General features: G+C 37.1%; 1 protein-coding gene and 1 long non-coding RNA gene across 2 annotated transcripts in view; one reads left to right on the top strand and one right to left on the bottom strand.

Annotated features, from left to right (window-relative positions):
* Positions 1-946: 946 nt before the first annotated feature.
* Positions 947-15,736, bottom strand: LOC127542034 (uncharacterized). Its single transcript, XR_007948525.1, has 3 exons — positions 15,050-15,736; positions 6,421-7,742; positions 947-2,303 (listed from the first exon to the last, which is right to left on the bottom strand). It is a non-coding gene; the product is annotated as an uncharacterized LOC127542034 (long non-coding RNA).
* A 112-nt stretch (positions 15,737-15,848) lies between these two features.
* TEC (tec protein tyrosine kinase) overlaps positions 15,849-25,178 on the top strand; it is a 104,735-nt gene continuing 95,405 nt past the window's right edge. The window contains exon 1 of the mRNA XM_051967481.1: positions 15,849-15,934. The gene's annotated coding sequence lies outside the window, so the exon portion shown is untranslated. The remainder of the gene's footprint in view (positions 15,935-25,178) is intronic.

The following is a 25,178-nucleotide window of genomic DNA, read 5'->3' as shown; positions in this document are numbered from 1 at the left end:
ACATATAGGAGAAACTGATTTGAATTTATAAGATAAGAGACATTCTCCAACCAATAAATCATTTAAGAATTTGAACAGGTCTCAAGGGATGAAACCCAGACTATCTATACAGATATAAAAAAAGTGCTCCAAATCACAAATAATCAGAGAAATGCAAATTAAAGCAATTCTGAGTTTCTACCTCACGGCCATCAGATTGGCAAGCCTGAGAAAAAAGAAGACCAAATGAGAAATTTGGGGGAGGGGTGGCTGTGGAACAAATGATCACTGATACTCAGGCTATGTAGTATTCCAGCTATTCTGGAAAGCATTTTGGAACTGTGCCCAAAAAGTAACTCAACTATACATTCCCTTTGATCCAGATATACCACTGCTAGATCTATACCTCAAAGAGATCAGAGAAAGAAAAGAATCTATAGGAACAAAAAAAAAAAAATCATAGCAGCTCTTTTTGTGAGGCAAAAAATCCTTTTTGCCTAAATCATTGATTTGTTTGGACCTTATTTTGGTACATAATGTCTATACCTCGTTTTTGCCAAACTGCTTTCTAATTTTCTCAGCAATTTTTATCAAATATTGTCAAATAGTAAGTTCTTGTTCCAAGAGCCTGGATTTTTGTGTTTATCAAATACTAGGTTACTATGGTCATTTAGTACTATGTATTGTATATCTAATCTGTTCCATTAATCCACTCCTCTAAATCTTAGCCAGTACCAGAATATTTTGATAATTTATAAAGCAATTTGCTGGTTTTGGCTTTTTTTATTTTTTTATTTTAAAGATCTGATATTGCTAGGCCACCTTCAGATTTTATTTTCATTGATTCCCTTGATATTCTTGACCTTTAATTCTTCCAGATGAATTTTGTTATTTTTTTCTAACTCTTTTTAATTTTTTTTTGAGGGGGGGAGGATTTGATTGGTATGGTATTGAATAAATAAATAAATTTGAGTAAAATAGTTACTTTTACTTTATTGGTTCATCTTATCCATGAGCAATTAATATTTCCCCTGTTGTTTAGATCTGACTTTTATTTATATGAAAAGTAAATTGTATAAACTATAACTGTATTCATAAAAGTTCCCAGGTTTGTTTTGCCAGATGGCAAAAATACTTTAAAGTATTTTATATTGTCTACAGTTATTTTAAATGGGATTTCTCTTTCTATCTCTTCCTGCTGAACTTTGCTGGCAATATGCTGATCATTTGTGTGGGTTTATTTTATATCCTGCAACTCTATAAGCTAGTTGAAATAATTCTCACTATACTGAGGATGTGAAATAATTAGTTGGCTAGCATTTCTCTAGGAGTGAGGAAGAATCTCATTTCGGTATGGATTCAGGAAACATCTGATTTGATTAATTTCCATTTACCTCATTATTCATTTTAAATTAAATGTTTTTTGTTTTTCAATTCATGTGCTTATATGTCCTTATATAGAATTAATGAATAAATGAGTAGCATGAGTGAATGAAAAAGCATTTGTCAAATGTTCACCTTATTCTAAGTTTAAAACTCCTTACAGTCCAGAGCAGAGGATTTCGACATGCTCAGATAGACTGAAGAGCTTGTTTTCAGGAAACGTGAAATAATATCAAATGGCAGTGACTTGGAAAGGCTGAAGCATGCATAGACACTCTGTAGGTGGTTCTTGTCTGCTCCTCATGTGGTAAACAGTGACTTCTCTGGCTGGCTGCAGTTGTGGAGCTGGAAAAGAGCTAACTATAAAAAGCTGTATTGGTCTAAACCTCTTCCTCTTTCTTAGTTGGGGCCCTTTGCTTGGTTTGCCTCCTTCAATGATGACATTCAGTGAAAGAATATTGTAAGGTGAGAAACCTCTGGCTTACTGAGGAGAGAAAAGCTGACATGGCTCAGGGAATATGGGTTTTGATGCTCTCTGCCTTAGTATTGGTGAAGTTGGAGGTTACAACTTTGTATATTTCCTGAAGAAATGTGCATATGGAATTTAAACACATTTATTTATTTCTTCTTGAATTGCTTCTTTAAGCATAAACTAAGGCAAAACTTGGTAGTTTTTCCCAATCAGTTTTCCTCTTATTTTTCAAGACTATATTCAATTCATCAAATGCTTATTGGGCACTTATTTTCCCATTTTTCTTGAAGAACACTGTGATATCAGAGAATGATGCTAAGTGAGGGAGGGCTGTGCAAGATCCATTGCCTCACTTTCTGCTCCAGACTCCATCTGGGTCCAGTGGTCAGATACAGATCAGGATTGGCTTGAGATGGCTCTGGATGCAGTGGGAGACCTCGACCCTTTGACTGAAACAATGATTGGGCACCTATAACATGCAAGAAATATAATTGTGAATATATAAAGAAATTAACCCCCTCCCCCCCCCCCCCCCCCCCCCCCCCCCCCCCCCCCCCCGCTCCTTCCCCAGTCATTAAGGAACTTCTATTTTTATTGTGTCTGGGAGAGAGAATATTCACAGAGACACATAAAACAAGGACATTCCAGGAAAGAGAAGGCACTAACAAGTGACGAGGGACAGATCAGAAGTGCTAGAAGTGAGCCTGGAAAGAAGGTAAGAATTTTAAGAGATGGAAAAGAGATGAGGGAAGGCTGTGGAGGCTATATGATGCAAAGATAGAGAGATTAGGAATCAGAGATGTTGAATTTGAAGAAAAAGTAGGCCAGTTTGGCTGGAGTATATAGAATATGCTCTAGATACTCTAGATACTCTATCCATATTTATATAAATTTATCAGATTAGATTTTTTTACAAGAATGTTACGATTCAGATTTTTCATTAATTCAAGTGAATCTTCCTTCCACTTCAATTAAGTTTTGCTGTTCCCCTCCTTCCTCTTTTATTCTGTCTTTTTGTCTCTCTCCCCATCTCCTAGGGAATGATAAATATGTTATAATGCTTGCTATATTCCTTTGTTCTTTCTGCCCTAATCCATACTCATATGAGAATGTGCAGTTTGGGTTCCAACCAGACCTCAATAGTAGGCTAAGATTTCATTTTATATTATTTTCATCTGATTTTAGAAAAAAATGTTTTTTCTCCTCTCCTCCAGCCTCCTTCTTTTGGAAATGTGCATAAAAACCTACTTCTCAGATAGAGTGTCAGGGATTTTAAAAAATATACATCCTTGTGACCATACTCAGAAACAAATCTATAATCCCGATTCCTTAGTTTGAGACTAGGATTATAGTAGATTTGGAAGTTCCTTTAGCGATTAGTCCAACTTCTTTATTATAGTCCAAAGAGATGGAAGTACTTCACTCAAAGTCATACAAATAACAAGTGTCAAGATTTGGATTCAAACCTACAACCTTTGAGTTCAAATTCATTCTTTCCCCACATGATTAAGCAGCTTTTATAGCCACAGTACAGGTCAACTTAATTTTGTGTAAGTAAAATTTTTAAAATCATGCAATTTCTGATCCAATCATTCTGGAGATCAATTTGGATCTGCCCAAAGGGCAATCAAACTCTGCACATCCTTTGATCCAATGTCATTACTACATCTATATTCCAAAGACATAATAAAAAAGGATAAAGGACCTACATATATAAAAATGTTTATTGCAACTCTTTTAAAATTTATTATATCCTTTTATTTACAAGACATATGCATGGGTAATTTTTTCAGCATTGACCTTTGCAAAACCTTCTGTTCCAACTTTTTCCCTCCTACCCTAGATGGCAGGTAGACCAATACATGTTAAATATGTTAGCTTTCTTTTTTTTTTTTTTATTATAACTTTTTATTGACAGAACCCATGCCTGGGTAATTTTTTTTTTTTTTTTTACAACATTATCCCTTGCACTCACTTCTGTTCCGACTTTTCCCCTCCCTCCTTTCATCCTCTCCTCCCAGATGGCAAGCAATCCCTATCATGTTAAATATGTTAAAGTATATGTTAAATGCAATATACGTATACATATTTATACAGTTATCTTGCTACTGCAGCTCTTTTTACCGTGACAAAGAATTGGAAATCGAGGGAATGCCCATCAATTGGGGAATGGTTGGACAAGTTGTGGAATAGGAATGTAATGGAATATTATTTTTCTATAAGAAATGATGAGCAGGCAGATTTCAGAAAAACCTGGACTTACATGAAATGTTGTGCACAGAAGAAGCGAGCAGAACCGGGAGAACACTGTACACAATAACTGCAATATTATATGATAACCCAACAAATTTCATCCTTTGAAAATTTCTTGTATATATCCAATGACCATTTGCCAACTGGGGAATTGCTTTGATTCTTATAAGTTTGAATCAGTTTCCTATACATTTTGGAAATGAGGCTTTTATTGAAATATCCCACATCTATATTTAAACATTTTAAAATTTTACTTTATTTTTCAGTGAACAAAAATCTATCTCCCTTCTTTATCCCTCACCAATGGGGGTGGGGAGGGAAGAAAACACTCAGATTATAAATATGCATAATGAAGGAAAACGAATTCCCACATTAATCATATTCAAAAATAAATGCCTCAAAGGGCATCCTAAAACTATCACTTCTATACCGGAAGATGTAGATCATGTTTCATTCTGAGTACTTTGGAATAGTAGTTGGTGACTGATGAGAGTTCTGGAGTCTTTCAAAGTTATTTGCCTTTATACTGTTATTATTAGATAGTTCTAGTTTTGCTCATTTCAGTCTATATCAATTCATACAAGCACCCTCACTTCCACTTTCAATCCTTGCTCCTTGCAAGTAAAAAAAACCCCACTTACGTAGTTTCTACATGACACAGATAGAAACTCATAGACGTACGTAACTCATATCACTAAAATGAAATCATCTTTGTTTTGATAAGGAAGAACATACTCTGAGGGCAACATTAATAAGTATATCAACACCCAATGTGACTTGACGATTGGATATGAGAGTAGGAGTCATCTCATTGATCAAATGAAACATCCCCACTAGCCTGCCCCAGTGTCTGGAATTCCCGTTAGCAATATTCTTTAAGTCTATTCTTGAGCAAATTTTAAGTAGACTATCCCAGAATTCTATATAGCTGAAAAATCATCAAATAGGAAAGAAATCAGACTCCTATGCAAGACATAGTCTATTAAACAGGGGTTGGTAATGAATGGGGATGGCACATTGAATAGCTTCTTGACCCTGAAAATTGCCCAAAGTTTAGACATAATTTCAGTATATAAAGTAGGGATGGGGCAGATAGGTGAACATAGCGCCAGCCCTGAAGTCAGGAGGACCTGAGTTCAAATCTGAACTTAACACTTCTTAGCTGTGTGACCCTGGGCAAGTCACTTAATACCAATTGCCTCAGCAAAAAAAAAAAAAAAGTAGAGATAAATAGCTGACATATTAGCATCATCTGAGTTATTTGCGTAACCTATTAGAGCATCTGTTTTCATGTAGAAAAGGCTAAGGCCTCAAGAAAGTATTGAATCTGAGGACATGGAACATGTATTATACCTCTTCATGCTTGGTACGGCCATATCACTCAACACAAGCACGGGAATATATAATTAATTAATATTAAATTAAATTTATTATTATTTATCAATTTATTAAATTAAAATTAAATAATATTTAATAAAACTAAAAATTAAATTTAATAATATTAAATATTTAAAAATTCAATAAATACTAGTTAAAGTAAAATTGACTATGATCTGCCTCCCATCTACTTAATCTCTCACCACTGGTCTGCACAAACTTTCTGTTTCAGTTAGATTGGTCGGTCCCTTGCGGCCCCCTTAACACACCAGGAACTGTTGTTCAAAGTATTCCGGTAACCAGAGTAGGGGATTTAGAGGCAGTAAGACTAGAATTCACTGCCTCCCACATTTACTAGCTCCAGGACCTTGGCAAATCTCTTAAACTGTTTCTTCATGTATAAAAACAGGAATGATAATAGCATCTACCTCCTGTGATTGTTGTAAGAATAAAATGAGATAACATCTGTAAAGTGTTTTACAATCTGTAATGTGCTAGACTATATAAATGTTAGCTACGATAAGCAAGTCTTCCTTTCTCAGTGAAGAAAGGAGAGGTTATGTATTGTATCTTTGTGTATACCCAGCAGAGAATAGTGTCCTGTAGCTGCCCCCTAAATGTTCAAATCAAATATAATAATTCACATTTTATGGCACTTTTAAGTTTTATAAAGTTCTTCTTTATAAGAATCTGAGATAAGAGGCAAAAATATTATTATCTCTAATTCATATTTGGGGAAACTGAGGTTTGTAAAGGTTAAGTGATTTAGAAATCATGTGACAGCGTCACATAGCAAGCACCTTTTCTTAAAAATATTATTATGAACTTAGCAAACATCAATAAACATAAATATTTCAATAAGAACAGAAGAGAATTTTATATGAAATTGTGGATTTCTGCTCTTCTTTGAATTTTTAATCTTTCATTCTATTTCTAATATCATTTTCAGTACTTACCAATTCATTTTCTCTCCTCCCCCAGAAGCCTTCCTTTGGAATAAATAACTATAGTCAAAGTAAATCAACACATTGACTATATCTAAAAATGCATGTCTGTGCATTTTCTCCCAAAATTGGAATAATACTTTATTATTAGTTTTCTGAAGTCATGATTAGTTAATTGATTGAAGTTTTTAATTCTTTGAAAGTTGTTTTTTAAATATGATCATATAAACTGTTTTTTGGTTCTATTTACTCACTTCACTCTATATCAATTCCTACAAATCTCAGGTTTTTCTAAATCCTGATAAATTAAATGCCTCATTTCTCAAGGCACAATACTATCCTAATACATTTAGGCATCTGCTTCCATTTTATGGGTGAATTCATCTCATTCCCATTCACAGTAATAATAACTGTGGATTTCCCTCCATTCTATTGTCTTCTGCTTATCTTTCTTTTTACTTGGTTCTTCCTCAAAAGTCTGTTTTGTTTTTGACCACAGTCTCCCTTAATCCATCTTCCATTTTACCATTTTCCTCATCCTTATTTTCCTTATTTCTTTCCCTCCTATGGGATATGATTTATTACTATATGTGACTTAGTATATATATACTAAGGGAAGACTATATATATAGTCTTTGAATCAATTCTCATGAGAAAGAGATTTAAGTATTACCTGCCACCTCCTTCATTTTCCTCTCCATTGTAAAAGCCCTTCTTTGCATGTCTTTTTTATGTGAGATAATTTCCCTCATTTTCCCTCTCCCTTCCCCCTTCTCCCCAGTGCATTCTTTTTTCTTTGCTAAGGTAATTAGGGTTAATTGCCTTGCCCAAGGTCACACAGCTAGGAAGGATTAAGTGTCTGAGATCAGATTTGAACTCAGGTCCTGCTGGTTTTAGGGCTGGTGCTCTATCCACTGTGCTACCTAGCTGCCCCTCTCTCTTTTGAATTATTTTTTAGGAGATTATCCCAATATAAACACATTACATCCATAACTTCTATCTAAGCAGACTACTTCTAACTGTCCTAATAATGATAAAATTCTTAGGAGACATCTTTTCCATATAGGAACATAAACATTTTCACCTTTTAAGTGTTTTATGATTTCTTTTTCTTATATGCCTTTTTAAAAAGGCTTCTTTAGAGCCTTGTGCTTGAATGTCCAATTTTCTATTCAACTCTAGTCTTTTGATCAAGAACATTTGAGAGTCCTCTATTTTATTAAATAAATATTGAAAATTTGCTGGGCAAATTCTTCTTGGTTGTAATTCTAGCTTCTTCTCTTTGCATGTGGTAATACTCTATAGCCTAGTTCAGGTTTAGATTTTGTTGAGTCCTGTAAAGAAGAAAAAAAGAAAAAAGTTTTCAGTTATGGTAGAATCCCATGCTGTATTTAAATGTCACTTGCTTTCAAACTTTGTTTTCTATGAAAACGATAGGGAAACTTCTAAAATGGAACTTGGTACATATGTACTGCCGAATAAAAACCGATGATGAGTTGTGAATAGATGTACAAATCAAGTAATGGTGAGAACACCTTTAATAATATGCTGAATCTGTTCAATTGTTTTAGAATCTTTTAATCTTAGATGTAGGCAGCTATGAACAATCTATTTTGAGCCATTTTAGGGAGAAAGCTTTGTATTTCTAAACTTGCAGAAAAGAAATGCAAGTGGTTTTTATAAACTGGAAAAATAGCTCAGTTTTGATGTTCTGCACACTAACTTAAATGTGGCACCAATAAATCTGTACAAAAAGGAGAACTCTTTATAAGGTGGCTCATTGTAGGAAACCCTGTGTCTTCCCCTTCTAGCAAACGTATTGCACGATCAGCGATTTGCTATAAGAAACATACCAGATTAGCCACCATTAGCATCGTTATCTACTTGGTGTTTAAAAATCAACTGGTAATTCTGAAACACTGTAGAATGCATAAAGATTATTTTGTGATCATAACTCTTTGTTGGACTAGAGTATTTAAGCAGCATTCCTTGTCATCAGAACATGGTTAAAATTTAAAACTAGAAGTAGCAGAAAACTAGCTCGTAAAATTTATCCAAGGAGAGGGCAGGCTATGCTATCTTGGAGAAATAAACATTAAAACTTAAAGCAAAAAAAAAAAAATTCTAGCTTCTTGACTTGGAATATTGTAAAAGCCTTTAACATAGAAGCTCCTCAGTGGTGTGTGATCCTGATTGTGGCCCTATGATATTTGAATGATTTCTTTCTGGTTGCTTGCAATATTTCCTTCTTGACCAGGAATCCTGGAATTTGGTTTTTTAATCTTGAGAATTTTCACTTCTGGATGTGTTTCAGGAGGTAATTTGTTTTTGTTTTGTTTTTTTCAATTTATATTTTACCTTCTGAAACCAAGATATTGAGACATTTTTTCTTTGTAATTTTTAAAAATATGATGTCTAAGTTCTTTGACCATTGTTTTTAGGTAATACAATAATTCCTTTTTGGGGGTAATTTTTTAATTTTAAACTTAGATGTAAAATTAAAAAAGGTGGGGAAAAGAGCATTGCCATGTATACAGCAGACCATAAAAGACAATTCAAATAAAACAATAAATTTTAATTTCAAGAAAACCTATATAATATTAGACTTGTTTTCACAACTGACTCGTTTTCCTTTATTTCTCTGTTGGTTTTCTTTTGTTCTCTGCTATGTACTTTTTGTGTTTCCCCTCTCCCCCCACTTTCCTAAAAGTCAGAATTAAGTATAGAAATATAAATGTATGTATATATACCATATACATATATATACAAACATATAGACCTACAAATATATATATATATACATACACATATCTATAAGACTGTAATATGTTTATTTCCTCCTATCATCTGTTTTTCTGAAGGTGAATGACATCTTTTTTTCATAACTCTAAGTCTTTCCATGTTTTTCCAACTTGCTCATCATTTACTATACCATAGCAATATTCCAACCCAATCATATTCTATCTGAGAAATTGCCAAGGAAAGTTCCCCCACCCACCACATTTTCCCACATTACTTCTATTCTTGGCTACATAAGTTTTATTTATATAAGAAAAATTTAATTTAAAATAATTGAAATTATTCTTTTTACACTTTAACAATGCTCTCTCACCTCATAATATAGTTTAAGGTCTGATACTGCTCAGTCTATTTCCTTCACATCTTTTTTTTTCCTGTGGTTTCTTTGAAGTTCTTGACCTTTTATTCTTCCAAATTAACTTTGTTATTATTTTGTCTAACTCAGTAAGTTTTTTTTTTAGTAATTTAATTTGAAGGACATTGAGTAAGGATTAGTTAGGTATAACTTTATTTTTAAAATTATACTGGCTTTACCTATCCATGAACAATAAATATTACTTAGATCTGAGTTTACAAATATGTTATATATAAAATATTAAAAGTGTTTTACATTTGTGTTCATATAATTCCTGTGTCTGTTTTGGCAGGTGTTCAATTAAGGTACTTTATACTGAGTAGGTATTTTGAATGTTCTAAAACAATATTGAGTAATATTGCTGAAACACCAATAATTCTTAAATGATCTCTCCTTGATCTATTTTTCTGATGATATATCTAACATTTTTTTTCTATTTTAAAATTCTTTTTACTTTGTTTTATTGTTTTTTGTCAAATTCAAATTATTTTCTTCACTGTATTTTTGTGCCTCTTTTGCCATCATTTGGCCAATTCTATTTTTTAATTGTTATTTTCTTCTATATATGTAGCCTTTTTTAATCAGATTGTTCTCTTTTCATAATTCTATAGCATTACTCCCATTTCTTTTTTCAATTCTTCCTCTACTACTCTTTTCTCTTTAGCTTTTCCAGAAATTCTTGTTGGGCTTGGTGTCTAATCTGCATTTTTCTTTGAGACTTTGCTCATACTTATTTTCACATTGTTATCTTCTGAGTTGTGTCTTGATCTTCCTTGAAACCACAATAGCTTTTGATGATGTTTCTTTTTTATTCTATGTGCTTATTTTTACAATCAATTTTATGACTTTGAACATTATGTTAAAGTTGGGCTCTGCTACCTTGGGATGGAGAGGCATTGTCCCAAGCTTTAGGCTTTTTCATGCTGCTCTTTTCACAACTATTTCAAAGGATTTTTGGTACTTCCAAAATGACATTTTCTCTAGTGAAATGTGATCACTGCTCTCCAGGCCAGATAGGTCCTGGGCTCTCCTATAGCCACAAATGCTAGGACTCCTCACAGCCTTGGTATCATATTCAGGTCTCCTGTGCTCTTGTAGCTACAAGTGTAAATGTTCCTCTCTGCCTTGGAACTGTGGCCCTCCCTTATGATGGATTAAAAATGCTCTTCTCTGCCCTGGACCCACAAACTAGAATTTCACACAGGCAATGGAGTTGCCAAAGAGTACCTACCTGGTTCTGTGCTCCGCGTCAGTTCAGAGTATTCTGTAATCTCTTTCTGACCATTTGTTCAATCCCTTGAACATCTCTGGGCTGAGAGTTCCCAAAGCTACTACTGCTGTTGCCCTACGCACCTCTAAAACCCATCAATGAGGTCATCATGTATACTCTGGGGTGGTGTCTACCCTGAAGTCACAGATGTCTCCTGCTGATCTCCTCCGATCTTGGGCTAGAAAATGTCTCCCCTCAATCTTTTGTTGTCTGTGTTGCTGCAGAATTTGATTAAACTTTTCTGTAAGTTATTTGGAAGGGAATAGAGGAAAAGCTTGGCGGGACTGCTGCCTTTATCAATTCTACCTCTGCCTTCCACTTTTACTAGGTCAAACTTTAAGGTAAATTTCATAGTCTTGGTGCCGATTGCAAAGGCATGGTGGTGGTAATTAAAAACATTTTATCACCCCAACTTAAATATAAACTGGGTAAAAAAGAAAGATTGCTTGAAAAACTTCCTTGGCAAAGTTAAGGGCTCAAGTAACAAAATAAATGAAATATCTTTGTGTTCTTTTTGTGGCTGATATTGCTCATTAGATTTTTTTTTTTCCTCACAAGGAGAGTTCTAGTCCTTTTGGGAGTTTGCCAGTTCCTAGGGTTATCTCTGCTCTATTAATGATGCTGAGCCACTCCCAGCCAGGAAACCCCCCCAAACAAGAAAGCCCTTAGGTTAAAAAAACAAAACAAAACAAATACTACTTTTTTCTTTTCTTTTTTTCTTTTTGCAACCTTGCTTCCCTTCCAGAATAAGAACTCCCTTGAGCCAGCTTGATACTTATGTTGGTGTGAACAAATTCCTTTCAAACCTCATCATACCCTTGGCAGCTGGTGCCAGAAACATGGAGTTTCAGTTGATAATATTGAACTGTTAGAGTAGAGCTGGTATCCTTTACCTTGTATTTCTACAGCTTCACCCGGATCAGAGAACTCCTTAGACCATTAACAAAACAGAAATGCTGAACAAGGGGGTCTTACCTAGAACCAGGAGCCTTGGCTAAAGGGCTCTAAGAACAATTTTAGGGAGTTTCACTTTTCTTACCTCTATAATGAGGAGGTGGAAGTAGATGAGCTATGAGACTCCTTTAATTCAAAAAACATTATCAAATGCCTACTATACAGGGAGTTTATTAAAGACTAGCTACCAGTGACATTAGAAAAAGGAATTACACTTTACAGTGGCAGGTCAGTAGAAAGGAGGCAACACGTTATACAAGTAAATACACTTGGAATGATTCAATGGGATCATAAAGCCAAGGGATTCCAAAAATGAATAAAATAAGGGATGGGAGAAAGTGAAAGAAAGAAAGAAAGGAAGGGTGGGGTGAGGAGGGGGGGACAAAAAAGAAAGGGAGGGGGAGGAAGAAGGGAGAGTGGGAGGGATGTGGCAAAGACAAACTTTGCTTAAATTATAATTTAATTGTCTTTATATTTATCGTACCAACCTGGGAAAATCATATAAAGGAAGTCAAATATATGTTTCTTGTAAAATTCCTGAGGGCAGGCACTATGTATGACTATTCCTATTATGGTTATAAGTATATGGAGGGGTGTGTTGGAGCCACTTTTAATCAGAGTTGGTTATTAAATTTTTATTGTGAACATTTACAGCTTGGAAATAGGCAAACCTACAAATCAGGGCTCACTTCATTGTTTTCTTGATTATTTAGACTTAAGAAAGTGATGAAGAAAATATTAGGAATATAAATTAAATTTGAAAGTATAGAATACACATTTCTTTTAGAGAATTGGTGGTTAATAATTTACCAGCACATGAAAGCCTACAGAAATATATAACATAGATATATACACAAACACACACATATGTGTATCTGTGTATATGTGTGTGTGTATAGACAGACAAAGCTATCCAATACATATACCATGATATTTTGCCTAAAGTAGGCAATGAATACATGATTGCTAAATGAATTTATAATAATGTCCACATTAAATTTATTTATACATTTTAATATATTATTATATATTATATATGTAACGTTATATATGTGTGTGTATGTATGTATATATATATATATGTGTGTGTGTGTGTTTTTTGGCTGAGGCAATTGAATTTAAGTGCCCAGGGTTACACAGTTAAGAAGTGTTAAGTGTCTGAGGTCAAATTTGAACCCAGATCCTCCTAACTTCAGGGTTGATGCTCTATTTATTGGGCCACCTAGCTGTCCCTTCCACATTAAATTCAAATAAATTCATACCTGAAGGATGTTGCATATGTAGCACAGCTGCCAACAATTAATCTTAACAGAATTTTATTGTCTTGGTCTCTAAAGTGTGGGAAAACTGGAGCCACACAAAGCAGAGACAAGTTTTAGAAATCAAATGGCAAATTAATCATTTTCAGAGTGAGGAATTCAGTTTGAAAACTCGAAATTCTACTGGGCAGGAGAGTTCTTTCTATTGTAGGAAAGGTAGAGATTTTATATACAAATCATAAATGGGAAAGGATGGGGAAGATAGATTACAAGACAATCAATTTCAGGGCCTGTGTGATTTCCCATGACAAGTCCACAAATGCAGGACAATTTCAGTTTACTGTACTGTGGATCCTTACTTGGGGGAACAGGACTAAAGTTTTCTGACAGGAACAACTTCTGCAATTTTTGTTTTATTTCATTTAACATACATATACAAGAGAATATTGTTAAGAATTGATTGATCATTTCAAGCTGGATTGTAGACTGACTCCTAAGCTGGAAAAGGCAGCTTTGAGAAATCTAAATTATTGGTATATTCATTATATATATTTTGATAATTATAAAAATCATAATTTTCCCTCAGTACATATGCACATATATTTGCTTAGAATCTGAGTCTTTTTCTCTCTCTCCATATATATATATACACAATCACAATTCTATTGAGATAAATCCAATTTATATGACTTCCTTTGGCAATGGTACACTGCCCACCACAATGGGGGAGCCTCTTGTTGGCTATGTCCTTTGCCTAAGTCCCCAAAATGCTTTTTTTTTTAAGAAATATAATTGACAAAGCCTCTATATTTAAAATTTATTCTGTTTCTGTTAAAAGTAATGATCTTTTTGTATGAGAAATAAACAATTACATTTGGCTTTTAATCTTTTTGTTGTTGTTATTAACCACATCCTGAATTCAGTTTTTACTTCTGTTCACTGAAGTATGTTAACTCTCTGAAGATCTATATTTGCCTACATCCTGCCTCTTAACGTAGCCCTCACTGTCTGATTTGAAAAGTAACACTTCAAAGTACATCTCTGTGGATTTTGAGCCTTCTTCACACACCTAAACTATTCAGTTGACATATAACAGTTAACTATCTGAAACTTTATAGCCACAGAGACAGATACATTACACTAATAGTTCTGGATAAAAGTTACAGTAACCTAGGGGCTTTACTAGTTAAGCATTTTAAAACCTTTTTTTTTTTTTTTTTTTTTTTGAGAGAAAAGGAAAGTTCTTATACTGATCCAGCAAAGGATTTTCCCTTTGTTCTCCCCTCCCCCCATGTCTTTTCCCAGATATTTTCACTCTAAAACAGGAATTGAGTATTATTCCTGGATTATCTTCCTCAGTTGCTATCTTTACCATCCTTAATTTATGAGTCTCTGGATTTCATGATTAAAGTACAAAGACCCACCTAGACATATGAAGCAATCTCTTTCTTAATTAAAGGTTAATTGGAATGTAGCCCATCTTCCACTCTAGTCAGCTAACACCTCGTTAGTGAGGGTGTGTGGGCTGCTGGCATGGAATTGGGGATTTTTATCACTTTTTGAGATCTAATCTCCAGTGGAGTACTGAACATAGAAAAAACTTGGGTAAGGTCTGGCATACTCTCTGATGGGGATAATTAAAAATTTAATACATTTTAAGTTTGCAAATATTCATTTTATAGAGATGGTTGGTCTGAAATTGAGGATTGGGAGAGGCTATTGATTAGATAGGTGGCAGCTAGGCTGTGGACAAATTTCTCTTGTACGACTTTGCCAAAAGCTTGTAGACTGTCATGCGAGGTTCTAAGAGCAGGAGGCCAGGCTACTAAGCAGAATGTCAGGAGGAGGAGTAAGAGGTTTCTGCTGCTTAAACCCTCTTTGAGCTACTAACTGCAGGTGATCCCACAAACCCAGGGAGAACCTTTTGGTTGCCCGAGCAAAGTTGTTTCTTTCCTATAGTAGGTATTTGTTGGTTCTCCAAAACACCCTCGTTCCCTTACTTACCAGTGAAAGTCTGAGTTCTAATGTCAATTCTGTTGAGCAAATCACAAGTTTTCGGAATCTCACTTTCCTGGTCTGGAAACCAAAGGAGTGGGATTGGATGACTTCTCAGTTCCTTCCCACTTTACCATTCACAGAGCGAGGATCCAACGCTTCTGCTTTCTTTGTATTCCTGCGCCAGCATGATGCCGGGCACGGAGTGGGCGCGTGAGAAACGATTGTTTCAAGCCTGATTCTTGTCAGTCTCCAGAAGGACCGGCCGGCGATAGTGGCGAGTCACCTGCAGGTGGCACTGCTCAAGGCTCGGACAGAGTCCGAGGATTCAATCCCCATGTGAGAGGAAGCAGGGGTTTAAGGAAAGCGGCGCCCGAGTTTTGCCAGCGCAGCAATTGCGCAAAGTCCAGCTGTGTGAGCCGAGCCTGGAGCGCCCGGACTGCCCGCTGCCGCCTGGCCACCTGCTGCCCACGACTGCTTGGCCGCTGCGCCCCTCTGCCCACTGCGGCCCGGCCGCCCATTGCCCACTACCGCCCGCCCTCTGCCCGCTGCGCCCAGACCGCAGCTGGGGGCCGGCGCGGGAAGCGGCAGAACTTGTTGTGGGCCTGGCCGGTGAATCTCTGCGGACCCACCCCTTTTGGGTCCGGGCGGCCGCGAGGCGTGGGGCGGGCAAGCCGTGGCGGGAAGCGCGGTGGCCGCGCCGAGGCCGGCGGCTCCGGCAGGAGCAAGTGGAGGGCGGCTCCCGGGGCGGGGCGGGGCCAGCCCATCTCCTTCCCTCCCGCCCTTCCTCCCCGCATCCACCTAGGCCACGGGAACCGCGGCGAAGACTCGCTCCATCCAGCCTCGTCGCAGGGCGCCCTGGACGCGTAGAGTCGGCGTGCTCCAAGCAACCAGGTAAGGGTGCCGCCGCCCAGGGGGCGGGCCAGGAGAGGTGCGGGGACTCCGGCCAGCCTGGAAGCCGGGGGGATAGGCTGGCGAAGGAGTGGAAGTGGGCGAGGGGGAGATCACCTTTCAGAAATCACTCCGGGGTGCTCTGTCCCGGAGGAATGGCAGAAAAAGCCTGGGACAGAAAGCGTCTCCTACTTTTCCCGTCCGAGTAAGGGGACGTGAATGGGACCGACTTACTCCGCAGGTAAGTGGCTCTGCCTTAGTAGTTAGCAGAGCTACGTCCAAATCCTGCCTTGGGAACTACTTTTGTGACCATATCCAGTCTCTTGGGGCTTCCCTTTCCTCCTTTGTAAACGGAGAGGGGTGGGCTAGAAGGGGCCTGAGGTCCCTAGGGCTTCTCGTCTCTTACTTTTGTAGGATTTCCTCGGGCTGGGCAGGCTGACAAGCGCCGGCGAATTGCACCTTGGGGCTAAGCTGGAGAGTCCCCAGTTTCCCCACCAGCTGGTACGGTTGCCCGGAGCTTTCCGGCCCCTTGTCTCCTAGCCTTTCGCGTTGGGAAGGCGGATTGATGCCTTCACAATTCCGGGGTGCGCTTGTTTTCCCAGCTGATATTCCAGTAGGGGTTTCCCCCTCCCCGCCCCGTTCCCAGCTCTTTGGACTCCAAAGAGAGAAGTCGGGGAAATTCTAGAAGTCGGTCTGTGTGCCTCCCTTAGTCTCCTTTTCATTCGTGTTCCTTTCCTTGACTCTTGGACTTGGGTGCTTTGAACGCTTGAAGTTTGGAGTTTGATCTGGAAATCGGAGAAAATTCCCCAGTCTTGGAAATGATCCCTTTCCTGGATTCCCTTTCCTCTCCTTCAAGGACAAGCAAATAAAATATGATGACGGAGCAGGTTTCGAACTGTTAACACACTTGGGAAAGCAGATGAATATGCAATTAGAAGAATTAATATGGAGGCAACCAGAGGGTTCCCTGAATAGCACACCGGCCTTGGAGTTAGGAGGACCCAGAAGAGTTAATATGGATGTCAGCACAAAAAGCAGCCAACATTGTGACTGGTGATTAAGAGGGCCGGAGGGCTGACAGTGTGCTGTACATGCACAGATGAGCCCTGTTTTTCCAACAGAAAATGTATATGCTTATTTTCCTCTTTGGAAAGTCTGAGAATTCGTTTTTCTTTTAGACAAAGTCCATTAGATTGTACAGCAAATTAAAGACGTGGCTTTCTCGGTTGGATTTTTAAAGTTAAACAGGTTAGTTTGTGCCATGTGGTGTTTATACTGTTACCTTTGTAGACTATTACTACTGTAACAAGAAATTATACATTCGATTGATAATTATATTTGAGTGTGTTGAAAAGGCCCAAAGTCTCTCTTGTAAGGTTAGATATGGAGGAGAATCATATTTATCTTTTCACAGATGTCAAATACATCTTCTAAAATGCAGGAGGCCTTCGCTAGCCCCTTAATTTCAACGCTTTTTTTAATTGTTAGCGTCCTATCAGTTCTGCCAGACTCTTCATGACCCCAATTGGGTTTTTTTTTGGCAGAGATAGCGCAGTGTTTTGCCGTTCCCTTCTCCACCTTATTTTACAGAAAAAGAAACTGAGGCAAATAGGGTGAAGTGACTTGCTGGACAAGTAGGTACCTGAGGCCAGATTTAAGTTCATGAAGAAGAATTCCTTAGATTTCAACCCTGGATTGTATCCATCGCACCACCTAGATACCCCCCTCCCCTTTTAATTATTTCCTACTTATCTGGTATATGGCTTGCTTTGTACATATTTATTTGCATGTTATCTCCCTCTGTAGATTATAGATATGCTCCTCGAGGTCATAAACACTATTCCCAGTGCCTTGCACATGGTATACTCTAATACATGTTTATTGAATTTATTGAATGAATGAAAATAGAAGAGTCTCTGTTAACTTATACTATTTGAGTCTGAGCTATCATTTCTTCTTACTAGATAATGGTAAAACATCTCAGTTTAAATCAGCCTCAAACTGGATCTTTTCATCTCTGAGTCTCATTTTTTTCTTCTCTGAAAATTGAAGGCTTTGGATTAGATCAGAGATATCAAACAGGCCTGTTGACGGGAACCATGTTAAAATGTAATAGACACATTTTTTTTAACAAAGTAAACAATGCAACAAAACATAGACAACATTGATAAATGACTTTCTACTATACAACTTACACTAGTTTCTTTTTTTTTTTATATTGAAGCTTTTTATTTTCAAAACATATGCAAGGATAATTTTTTTCAACATTGATCCTTAAAAAAGCTTGTGTTCCTATTTTTCCTCCCTTTCCCTAGCCCCACCCCATATATAGCATGTAATCTAATATATGTCTCTTGCTTTTTTGGGAGGGAGGAGGGCTGAGGCAATTGGAGTTAAGTAACTTGCCCAGGGTCACACAGCTAGGAAGTGTTAAGTGTCTGAGGTCATATTTAAACTCAGGTCCTCCTGATTTCAGGGCTGGTGCTCTATCCACTGCACCACTTTGGTCCCCCCAATATATGTCAAACATGGTGAAACTATATGTTAAATCTAATTTCACATACCTATTTACACAAGAAAAATCAGATCAAAAAGGAACAAAAATGAGAAAGAAAATAAAATTTGAGCAAATCACAACAAAAAGAGTGAAAATGCTATGTTGTGATCCACCCCCAGTTCCTACAGTCCTCTTTCTGGGTATAGATGGCTCTTATCATTACAAGATCATTGGAAGAGGTCTGAATCACCTCATTGTTGAAAAGAGCCATAGCCATCAGAACTGATCATTGTATAGTCTTGTTGTTGAAGTATATAATGATCTCCTGATTCTGCTCATTTCATTCAGCATCAGCTCATGTAAGTCTCTCCAAGCCTCTCTGAAATCATCCTGTCAGTCGTTTCTTATAGAACAATAATATTCCATAATATTCATACACTATGGGCATCCACCCAATTTCCAGTTCCTTGCCACATTTGTGCACACGTGGGTCCCTTTCCTTTCTTTAAGATCTCTTTGAGATACAAGCCTAGTAGAAACTCTGTTGGATCAAAGGGTATGCACAGTTTGATAGCCCTTTGGGCATATTTCCAAACTGCTCTCCAGAATTGCTGGATCAGGTCACAGCTCCACCGACAATGTATCAGTGTTTGTTTTCCCACATCCCTTCCAACATTTTTTTTTATTGTCTTTTCCTATCATCTCAGCCAATCTGAGAAGTGTTACACTAGTTTCTATGTGAGTCCTGTAACACTGGTATAGAAGCAGCTAGGTGACTCAGTGACTAGCGTGCTGGGCCTGGAGTTGGCAAGACCTGAGTTCAAATATTCCCTAGCTGTGTGACCCTGAGGAAGTCACTTAACCCAATCCATTGGAGAAGAAAATGGAAGACCACTCCAGTATCGTGGTCAAGAAAACCATATAGAGGGTCAGGAAAGGTCGGACATGACTCAACAACACCACTGGGATGACCCCTAAAGTATCTCTAAATTTATGAGCTTGTGAACTACCTAAGACTAGGAGCAAATTTAATGAAAACATGATAAATACCATAGGGTTAGAGGCCAGGAAAGTGTCATACACTAGGATTGAGATAATTTTTATTGACATGTGCCTAATGGGAGAAAGTCTGTCCTATTACCCTTCCTCTTCTCTCCAGTTAAGGTTTTGACTTCTAGGAACCTGAGATCGTGAGATTCATAAAGGATTCTCTTCCTGATATTTTCTTCCCCTATTCCCATCAGTACAGTCACTAGCTTCCTGTTTTGAAGTGTGAATATCTTCTTCCTTCTTAAATTAGCTAGCATTTTATTTCTTTATATACCTGTCACACAAACATTTTGTTAGAAGCAAGTAAGTAGTATAGAAGATAGAGCCCTGGGCTTCAAGTCAGGAAGACCCGAGATCAAATAAAACCTCAGAGATTTACTAGTTGTGCGATCCTGGGCAAGTCACTTAACTACTGTCTGCCTCAGTTTCCTCATTTGTAAAAGGGGGATAATAATGGCACCTACCTCCCAGGTTTGTTGTGAGGATCACATAAGATAATTGTAAAGGGCTTAGCATAATAAACTGAAAATAATAGATCCTATATAAATGTTAACTATTATTTATTAACTATTACTATTACTTGTAATGTCCATTATACAAACACATTTTATTAGGGGCAGCTAGAGGGCACAGTGGGAGACCTAGTGGACCTAGAGTTAGGATGAGTTCAAATTCAGCCTCAAACAATAGTTAGGTGACCCTGAGCAAGTCACTTAATCACGTTCTACCTCAGTTTCCTCAATTGTAAATGGTGATAATATCACCTACCTCACAGGGTTGTTCTGAGGATGAAATGAAATAATTTTAAAAGCACTTAGCATAAAGCCTGGAACATAACAAGTGATTGATAAATATTTATTTTCTTCTTTCCTTCCTTCCCTCCTTTCCTTCTTCCCTCTCTCCCTCTCTCCCTTCCTTCCCTCCCTCCCTCCCTTCTTCCCGTGCTTGGCAATTTCTGGCAAAGACTGGATGGTGGGGGAGGGGGGCTTTTTTTTTTTTTTGGGTGTGTTACAGAGAAGAAAAAAGCAAACATTAAGTGCTTACCTATGACTGATCTAAGTGCTTTGCAAATAATAGCTCATTTAATCCTTACAACAAATCTGGGAGAAAGGTGCTGTTATTATCCCCATTCTACAGTTGAGAAAACTGAAACAGACAGATTAAGTGACTTGTCCAGGATCACACAACTAATAAGTGTTTGTGGGAAGATATGAATTCAGGTCTTCCTGAATCCAGGTCTACTGCTCTGTCTTTTTCTTGTTTAGGTACGGACCGGTTGCGTGAGTTGGTTTCCTCTTCCAACTCGGTAAATTTGTGAAGTACATGCAGGGTCCAACATGATGATGGAAAGGTTGTCAGTACTGGGCTTAGTGCAATAGTATGTGCCCTGTGGGTACAAAAAAGGCTTGGTTGATGACAGTATTAAATAAAAATCCATTCTTCCACGATGTGTATATGGGCAAAATGAAATATAGAGTTGAGACTTGGGTATTTGTTTTGCACTTGGACTGGGATAGAAGCTCAGCAGGTCCTGTGAGTTAGAGAGATGCTTAGAGATCAGGGCCGTGGTACCCTAGCACTAGTAACCTTGCAGCAAACATTGTAGTTATTGGGTGACTTGAATTGCCAATCCCTATAAGGATTGCAACCAACATCAAAGATCTTTTAAATTTCTGCCCTTGTTGAAGCAATTTTGGCATCCAGCATCCCTTTTGCTCCAAATACTAAGCAGGATCCTAGACCCTATATCTGATCTTTCTTTTGGCTCTTCATCACTTTGTTTTAACAACCCCTCCTTCCCCCAATCACTGAAGAGTTGATTCCTCCACCTGGGATCTATTTCCACCTTGCCCTCAGGTTATTAGTTGGACCACCTCCCTGTAGATAACACACCAATATTAACCCTCCCTGGCTCTGTCTTGATCCCCAAAACTCTTTCTCCTGGCCCTGGGGTCCTTGGTTCCACCCATCCTGTTTCTGGCTCTCTGCTGAGAGAGAGAATGCTAAGTTCTCAAAGAGAGCAGGAGCTTTTGAAGTCAGAGACTCTTCAACTTCTGTTTTTCTGTCTCCAGCCTAATCTACCAGCCAGCATGGATGACTTGTTGCTTGACTCTTGCTTGGCTCCTGAGACCTGGGTCTTGCCTCTTAGCCCCATTTCTACTGCCTGTTAATCTTTGCCATTCTGGCCTATTGTTTAGAGCTTGTGTGACTTTTTCATGGTACTAAACTTATTGTCAGCCTAACAAAAATAATTTTCTAAACTTCACAGCTCCACACAAATGTCAACTCTTGCTCATGAAGGAAAGATGCAAATTCCCAGAATGGTACCTTCTGCCTCGTAATTTACAGAAAGTGAAAATTATTTGACTTGGGCAAGATGGGATTCAGTAGGTCTTGCTACCCTAGAGGGAGATGGGAGAAGAGCTTGATAAAATCAGGAATAATGATGGTAATCATCCTTATTTTTGTCTCATTGAAATAAGTACCACCAAGAACAGAAACCTGGGAGCATTGTTTTGTTCTCAGAGAATAGATGTACTGAGCCCTTTATTTTCCCCCATGCCTTCCTCTGGATTGCTGTTCCTAATACTTGCTTCTGCTTCTGTCTATTCAAATGACTTGCTCTTTATTACAGGCTATTTAGGTTCAATTTGGGAGTCCAGATCAGGTTTTTTAGTCTTGAGTTTAGTGTTCTTTACACCAATCACAGTTTTCTAGTCAGAACTCTAATATTGTTACTTTTTAAAATGGCTTTTGTATGTGTGTGAGTGCATAGACCATCTAATCTAGGAGGTCTTTACTATCTAAAGGAAGAAATATATATTTTTTTAAAATCTTAGGCCATAATTGAGTGATTATTAAAAGAAATCGAAGGCACCAAAATGTGTATCAGCACAATGAAAAACTACAAACTTAAAATTTATACATATAAGAAATACTTTGAAAAGAACTCATTCACAAAAAGCTGTTATACAAATTTGTTTGGAATTTGGAATACATTATTTCTAGAGGAACAATGTTCCATTTCTTAGCTTTGTCACCTAAAGTCTATTCAATACATAATATAACAGAAGCATAGCATAATAGCATATCATCTAAAAACTATGTGTAATAGTATTTCTATGAGAAAATGATTCTGTACAAAGTTTCAGTTTGTGATGTAAGAAAAACATATCATTTTTCTATTTCTTTCCTGAACATATCTTTCTTATTTTTTTAAAAATTAAAGCTTTTTATTTTCAAATCATATGCATGAATAATTTTTCAACACTGACCCTTGCAAAATCTTGTTGAATATAACTTTCTTTAAAAAGTTCTTTTTCATTTAACAAAAATTTACTACACAGGCTATTCTGTTTCAGTTTAGGAGTCCAGACCAGGTTCTGTAGTTTTGAGTTTGTATATCCAAAAATAAAATCCTTTATTGTTTATGCTCAAGAATATATGTCTCATTTTGAATCCCAAGTCATTAGACTGTCAGTCAAGAGCTAATTAAGATAATTCATCAGTCCTTGGGGATTTTGGTTCGTCAGTTGCATTGACAAGAATTCTGAAGTCTTTCAAAACTGGTTGTCTTTTCAATGTTTTTATCTCATAAATTGTTGTCTGGTTCTGCTCACTTCATTCAGCATTAGTAGATATAAGTCTTCTCAGATTTTTCCGAAACTGACCCTTTCATTATTTCTTATAACACAATAGCTAACAGGCTATCACATTCAAATGGCACTATTTTTCTAGGTATTCGCCAAATGATTGGCACTTTTAGTTTTTAGCTCTTTGCTATAATGATTTACATAATATATTATTATGCTGTATTATATGCTATATTATAATGCTATAAATATTTTTGTATTCTCTTCTACCCTTTGTTTGATCACTTTGGATCTAGTAGAATGTATTTATTTTTTAGTAACTTGACTAAAGGATAAAGATCTTAAATTCCCTAAAAAGAAGGTGTATGATTGTCATATCCAAAATTTCTCTCTTTCCCCATCTTCTATAATCTTGGCCCTTAAATTTTTTTTTTTTTTTGCAGAAGCATTTGGGGTAAAATGATTTGCTTAGGGTCACACAATTAAGTAATGTCAAGTGTCTGAAGCTAGATTTAAACTCATATCCTCCTGATTTTAGGGTTGGTGCTCTATCCACTGTGCCATCTAACTGCCCCCATTCTATATAATCTTTATTATAAAACAGAGAAATAGTTAAGCAAAATTGTCAAAATGACCAAATCTCACAACATGTGCATAATATCATATTTGGTAACATAGGCAATGTTGCATACTTAGGGTTTCTCTTTTCTCCATCCCCCATTCCCAAAAGAAGGAAAGTCCTTAGGAATCAAGATTATTTACCTTTGGTCTAGTGGGAGCTATTAAAAGGGATTCCTTAGCTCCTATGACCTACCTGGCTGTAGTATGACCTAGTTTGGGCAGGGATTGGGATTAAAGGTTTATGGAAGGTAGTAGGAGTCAAGGATATGAGTTTTCTATCGAGCCAGACTTAGAAGATTTGGGAGAGGGGGAAAAGGTAGCCACTAACAAAATCTCTGACTAGCCAAGTAGTACTTTTCCTCTATGCCTTCTTTCTCTCCTTTCCTATTATTCCTATTCATTTTTTTTCCTTTTTGAGCCAAGGGACTTATCTCTTTCCTTTCTACCAACATTTGGATTCAACAAACATGTATGAAATGTCTACTAAGTGTTAGGTGGCAAGAATAAGCTATATAGTATAGATCCTCTGCTCCAATTAAATTAGAATCTAATGGAGGTTTGGGGGTAGGGAGACATCACACTTTCCTTTATTTCATAGTTATTTAGGCACTAGGTAAATGCAAAAGAAAGGTCCAGGAAAAGAAATATGGGAATGTAGAGTAAGGAGAGAGCATTAATCACAAATTTACTTTTGATTTGCCTTGGCTATGGGAAAGCCCTGTTAACTTTTGAATGGAAAAGTTAGGTCATCAGAGTAATGCTTTAGGAAAATTACTCTGGTAGTAGTTTATAGAATAGCTAGACTGGAGAGAGGTTAGATAAGAGATAAATCAGCAAGATCAGTATAGGAGATGGTTACAACAGTTCAAATAAGATAATGCAATGATAGTGGAAAGGTGACAGACGCTAGAGTTATTATCAAAATAGAATTGGTCAGAAATTGGAAGAGGTTGAGAGAGAGAAGTTGGGTCATGAAAAGATTGGTGGTGGTATTAATAGAACTAGAAAAGCTAGGGAAAAGGATTAGTATTTTTTGAGGAGGAAAGATGAATTCAGTTTGGGTCCTGTTGTGTTGGAGCTGCTGATGGGATAACCACATGGAAAAGGATTTCAAGCAGGGAAATCCAATTCTGTAGGGCAGGAATTCTTCAACTAGGATCTACTGTAGATTTCGAGGTTTCCAAAAACTTGGGGAAAGACATGTTTTTATTTTCACTAATCTTTGGTTTTCTTCATAAGCCTATGTATTTAGTTTTATTCATTTAAAAACATGATTCTGAGAAGGGCTCCACAGGCTTTGTCAGACTACCAGAGAAAACACAAAGAAAGTTTGGGATCATTTGTTCTAGAGCATCTTCTTATGAGGAGACACAGGGAAAAAGTCCTGAGGATATAGGATTCAGGGACAAAAGTTTATAAAGAATCTGTGAAATGGTGTAATAATGGATAAAATTGTTTTATTTGTAAAGATGAAAGATGAGAAAGC

The sequence above is a fragment of the Antechinus flavipes genome, chromosome 6 (assembly GCF_016432865.1).
Source record: "Antechinus flavipes isolate AdamAnt ecotype Samford, QLD, Australia chromosome 6, AdamAnt_v2, whole genome shotgun sequence".
NCBI classification, from domain to species: Eukaryota; Metazoa; Chordata; class Mammalia; order Dasyuromorphia; family Dasyuridae; genus Antechinus; species Antechinus flavipes.
This window is presented reverse-complemented; position numbering and strand designations above follow the sequence as displayed.